This window comes from Sciurus carolinensis, chromosome 3, assembly GCF_902686445.1.
Source record: "Sciurus carolinensis chromosome 3, mSciCar1.2, whole genome shotgun sequence".
NCBI lineage: Eukaryota > Metazoa > Chordata > Mammalia > Rodentia > Sciuridae > Sciurus > Sciurus carolinensis.
The window spans coordinates 39,160,029-39,166,051 of NC_062215.1; the positions used below are offsets into that span (position 1 = coordinate 39,160,029).

At 38.3% G+C, this 6,023-nt stretch overlaps 1 pseudogene; it reads right to left on the reverse strand.

The window, feature by feature from the left end:
• Window positions 1–3,653: 3,653 nt before the first annotated feature.
• LOC124979300 (TATA-binding protein-associated factor 2N-like) lies at window positions 3,654–5,425 on the reverse strand (annotated as a pseudogene).
• Window positions 5,426–6,023: the final 598 nt, after the last annotated feature.

Below are 6,023 nucleotides of genomic sequence, written 5' to 3' on the forward strand. Positions count from 1 at the left end.
ATGTCAGTCCATCTCAAAACCATTGTGCGTTCTTCAATTATTTTTCAATAAATATATATAATAATCATCCCCTTTATATTACATGAATGAAGTCATACTATAATAGTGATCATTAACTTGCTGATATACACATATCAGTCTAAATTGATAACTCCATGACTATTATAAAATATTACTTAATTGTATTTCTTATTTAAAGGACACATTTGGACTAATAGAGAAACACAGTTATAAAAAACAAGCAAGCAAGCCAAATACCTAACTCAGTCACTGCATCTGGTTTTGAAAATAAAAACCATGACTGAGTCCACCCTCTCACCCTCATCTGCAGTGGAGTCACTTTGTTGGAGGTTTTATGTACCTAATATCAATTAATTCCCCCCAAGAATCTCAAGTCATTGTCACTATTATCCCAATAAGAGAAGCTGATGTTCTGAAAAGGCTGAGAACTAGGACTAGAGAAAGTTCAATTTCTTAACTTTCTAATCATAGCATGAAAGCTGAAATCTAAACAAGTCTGAAACACTTGTTTGTATAACACAAACATATGTCACTTTGAAAGAAAAACATGTTCATGTGTTGAGAAATAATAGTGAAGGAAAAGGTTCAAACATTCATGAAAATGCTGCGTGTAAGCTAATTTGATCTTCTGCCAAAAAATCCTGAAATTAATCTGAGTAGGACAGAGTTAAGTTCATTCACTCTTCAGTCCTTTGAGACTTGTCCTTAAACCCAAGTTTCCTTTCTGGCAGAAGAGGAACTTCTATAAAATCCTAAAACATAATTCTCACAAATAAATCTCACAATTACTGGCATTTAGAATTTTTATCTTACATCTTCTAGAATAAAGATCTAGTTAGAAGCTACAAACACTACCTTTTTTCAATTCCTTTTGCTAGATTAAATTTGAAAAGTCCATTTGATCTGTTTGGATTAATTTTAGACCCACTTTAACTGAGTGACACATTTTATAAAACTAACTCCCAAACTGTTATTTTCCTAACCCCAATAGGACATTTTTACTCTTTTTCAGAAAGTACATAACATGTAGATAGTATCTTCCATCTGTTACATTTGTCATGATTGCATTATCCACTCACAGGGCTCATGCAGATCAAATATCTCCACTCTGCTATTTCCTCTCCCAGAAATTTATTCAAGATATATTTATTGGGTTCGTAAAATAATGAGAGATTTTGCTAGATGGCAAATAGAAATACAACAGACACAAAGCCTGCTCTCAGGGAATTTGCAGTCAACAGAAGAAACATTTAATTAATGGAATCCTTATATGACATGTTTACCTAACCCTAACCTTAACCCTAACTCTGACCCTAGACCTGACCCTACCCCTAGCCCTGACCTTGATCCTGACCCTAACCCTAGACCTAGCCCTAACCCTAGCCCTAGCCATGACCCTGATCCTGACCCTAACCCTAACCTTAACACTGTGACCCTGATCCTAACCCCTAAACCTGACCCTGACTCTGACCTTAACCCTAGATCTATTCCTGACCCTGACCCTAAACCTACCCATATCCCTAACCTTAGTCTTGACCCTGACCCTGACCCTATATTTGACCCTGGTCTGACCCTAGCTAGCTGATGTTGAGAATAGATGCATTTAAGTAGTAAACAGTGTTGTAATTTTAAAATAACTTTTGGATAATTTTAAATTATTAATTATTTTGTTAACCAGTCAGCACATTCCCAGGCTTTTTTATTATTGTCTGTGTTTTATTTTTGGTTTTAAATTTTGAACACAGTCTTGCTAAGCTGTTTAGGACCTTGTTCCTTGATAAGGATTGGGCTGAATTTGAACTTGGTATTCTCTTGCCTTAGCCTCCCAAGTCAATGAAATTACAGGTGTGGACTGCAGTGATCAGCTGGATCTCTATGTTCATGTATATCATTCATACAAAACTCACTATATAAAATTAGTACTTCACAGTAAAAGCAAAATAAAATAATATGAAACTTGAAAACATATGTGAAAACATTTATAACTTTAGCATATTCTTACTAAGTACTTCCTTTTTTCAGTATCTTTAGTAGTGGGGCATCACTTTACCAAAGTATCCAATGTTTAGTGGGAGAAGGGTCCTGATGAGCACTTAAGGATAAATAAGGATATATTTAAATGACAACTTACCAGGTCATAATTATGTAATTATCAACAAAAATCACCAAAATTAACAAAAATATATCCAATAAGATTGTTGATATGCTGGAATTTTGTTTGTTTGTTTGTTTGGTTTGCTGTGACCAAAATACCTGAAAAGAACAACTTTGGAGGAGGAAAAATTTGTAGACAGTCAGCTCTATTCCTCAGTGCTCAAGGTAAGCAGAACATCATGGCAAAAAAGAGTGGAGAAGGGTAGCAGCTCACATGTTGATCAGGAAGCAGAAAGAGATTCCACACTCCATAAACAAAAATGTATACCCCAAATGTACAGCCCCATTGACCCAACCCCTCCATCCACACCCTACCTGATATTAGTTACCTCTCAGTTAATCCCATAAGGGGATTAATTCACTGATTGGCTTAAGATTTTCATACCCAAATCTTTTCTTTTCTGACCGTCTTTCCTTATCTCACACAGGAGCTATTGGGGGACACCTCACATCCAAACTATAACATGGTTTAGCCTTATAATAATCCCTCCAAAAGTTCAAGTATTAAGCATTGTAGCAACATGCAGAGGTGAGGAGTTCATGTTATAAGGGCTGTACCTCAGGAATGGATCAATCTATTTACCGGATTAATGTTATGAATGGGTTACAGGGTTGGTAACCATTCATGTGGGGCAAGAGTGGAGGAAAGATATCAATTGGGATATGACCTCGAACAATGTCTTTTTCCTCCTGTCCATCTCTGTTGCTAGACTACCATGAAATGAGCAGCTTTCCTCTGCCGTACTATTAAAACAATATTATGCTCACTGCAGAGGGAGTCAACAAAACAAGGACTGGAACTTCTGAACTCATGAACCAAAATTAACTTTTACTTCTCGACGTTGTTTCTGACAAGTTTTTTATTATTTATCATATATGATGGATATATGATAGATAATGATTACATGTCAGTTCTCTGGATTATTTTTTCAAATATTTATGAGTTTCTTCTTTCAATAAAATTAGGAGTTTTGAATGTTGAAAAAAATCTCAAATAAAATTATCTAAAATATGTGGACGTAAAAATTACACACTAATTTATCATGTGCTATGCAGAAATCAAAATAAAAAATTCTAAAATTAATAAAAATGAAAACTCCATTGAGAAATCCCTCATGTCTCATGCTCTCCTAGCTCTAACTACCCTTACAAATATTATCATCTGAAATTTATAGTCTCCATTTTCTTTTCTCTTTTTCCACAAAAAGAAGCAGCCTTTATTGCAGTATTACAAAACACTTTCAATTTTGTCAATATTTTAAAATACAGTTAGCTTCAAGGCTTGGGAAGAAAAATGGAAACTAAACAGAGAATTTTCAATGGACATTTCTAAAAGAAAAACCCCAGCCCTCTCATCCAAATAAAAATCCAAATGTCACCTATTCTCTACCCCAGAAGAAGGCATGAGAAAAGCAGTGGGCGAAACTCTGGCAATTTCACCATGGATCATACCAGAGACAAAGAAACATTCAAAACAGTCATCTGTATGGTCAGTTGTGCTGACCATTTCTGTAGTCGTTTCTTCCTCCCATTTTGCCTCCACAGCCACCTTGGTCTCCTCCATAACCACTCAGTCTCCTCCATAGCATGCACCTCTCCTGTCTCCTCTGAAGCCTCCATTTCAGTCTCCACCATAGCCTCCACCACTACCACCACATTCTCCTCCATAGACCCCCGGACTTTGATCTCCATAGCCACCTTGGTCTGTGCCATAGCCTCCTCCCCTGTCTCCACCATAGTCACCTCCTATGTCCCCATGATAACCACCCCCACTTCTATCTCCACCATAGCCACTGCCACTGTTGTGGAAACAACAAGACAGCACTCAGAAACTAGGAGAAGCAAACTTTATTTTATGGCAGTAGGCCCAGAGGAGATTAGCACTTCAAAATTCTGAGGACTGATCCACAGTTTCTCACAATATTTATAGGTTATTTGATGTCATCTTAGACTCAGCCTATCGTTGGGACTTTTTTCTCTTGTTGTAAAAAAATTCCTAATCTCTGCATCTGAAAGCCTTGTTGAGGGTCTCTTACTTAAAGCATGCTCACAGAACAGATAAGAAGAAACAGCTCTTTTCACAGACATCTATTACATTTCAGGAGGGAGCAGTCATACTCTTAGTGTAGTTATTGACAATGCAAAAGGTAAGGACACTCCTGAAGAAAGACGAAGAGAGGGGAGGGAAACTGACCCCTTTCCCAGGCACTGAACTCTTACCATAAGATTTTTGTAATTTCACTTCACAACCAGGTCTGATTTTGCCATCACACCACCACTTTTGTCTCCACCATAGTCACCCCCACTTCTGTCCTCACCATAGCTGTGTCAGTCTCCACCTCTGCCCTCATGACCTCTGTAGTCTCTCTTTCCACTGTAGCCTCTCCCCCGGAAATCTTCTGAGGGATGAGAATCCTATGATTTAGGCTCATTGCACTGATTACAGGTATTCCTTTGAACAAAGTTCATATTTCCACTTGACAGATTAGGAAAAATTCAGTTCCCATTTTGGGGGATACCACCTCTTCCCTGAAAGCCTCCATGGCCTCTATATACTTTTAACCTCACTGCCCACCTGCACTTCCCCTTTCTCTCATTAATGCAGATCTTCTGGTGGCAAAGGACACTAATAATATTGCCATGGAATTCTTTTCTGTCAAACCAGTCAATGGCTGCCTTAGCTAAAGGAGGATCATCAAATGACACTGTTGCCTCCCCTTTTGGCTTTCCTGTGTCTTTGTATAAAGATTTATCATTGACTTTCCAGTCTTCTTGTTTGTCTTGATGATACCTATTTGCTTAAAGGACTGTCCCACTTGATCTGTAGACACACCCTCCCCAAGTCCTTGCACAAAACTTGTGTTTTTATATGAATTATCAGATTCTGAATCAGCATCTGGTCTTGGTCCATAATCCCTGTGAACTTGATTCTGTCTTAGGACCTCTTCCATCCTTGTCATATCTCCCATGCCCTCTGTTTCTTCCCTGTTACCCACCATATCCTCTATTATTTCTCCATACCTATTCACATCACCATGGTCATTTTGTGTGTGGTGGTGATAGTTTTCCCTCTGTGAAATATGAGACTGCTGATTTTGACTATAGGAATAATGATTTTGATTATAATTTGTTCATTACATGAGCCTTGATGTTGATTATAGCCTTCCTGCTGGTCATATGAATCTTGTTGACCATAGTCTGACTGATCATATGAAGGCACTCTTCCACCTTGGTTGTGGTGCTTGTCCATAGCCTTGGTGCCTTGTTTTCATAGGAAGAATAACTTTGTTGACCATAACTCCTAGAATCTGAGATGAGTAATGGCTGCAGCATGGAGCCCCCAGAGCCCACTGAGAACAAGGAATACCAGAGCTAGGTGGTGTGCATGGTGGGCTGAGTCCCAGTTTCCATTTTCAAGACAAGGCACCCTACTCAGAAATTTTGACAAATGTGAAGACAGTGAAGGACTAACCCAACTGGGTTGTTCTGAAGTGCAGATGAGCCCTTGGTCATTGCCTTACCTGTGGTGTCAGCAAAAGACAAGACTGGGAAACATTCTTGCTAAAAATTTTTACAGTCTTGACACTTGGCTCTGATGCTAAGAGTTATTAGACATTCCAGGACAATGGGCTTCCTGGGTACAGCAGGATAATAGCAGCATGTTTCTAGTATTGCAGCAATAGGATAACTGCAAAAATGTTTCTAGTTCTGTAAAGTTTTAGTGCACAAAGAAATCTCTTCACTACTTAACAAGCCTTGAAGAATTTACAGTGCTCCTATAGTTAACTTTCTGATTAGAAGGCCCTATATAATACTTGCAGAGCTAGTTCTGGGTCACTCTTTCTCCA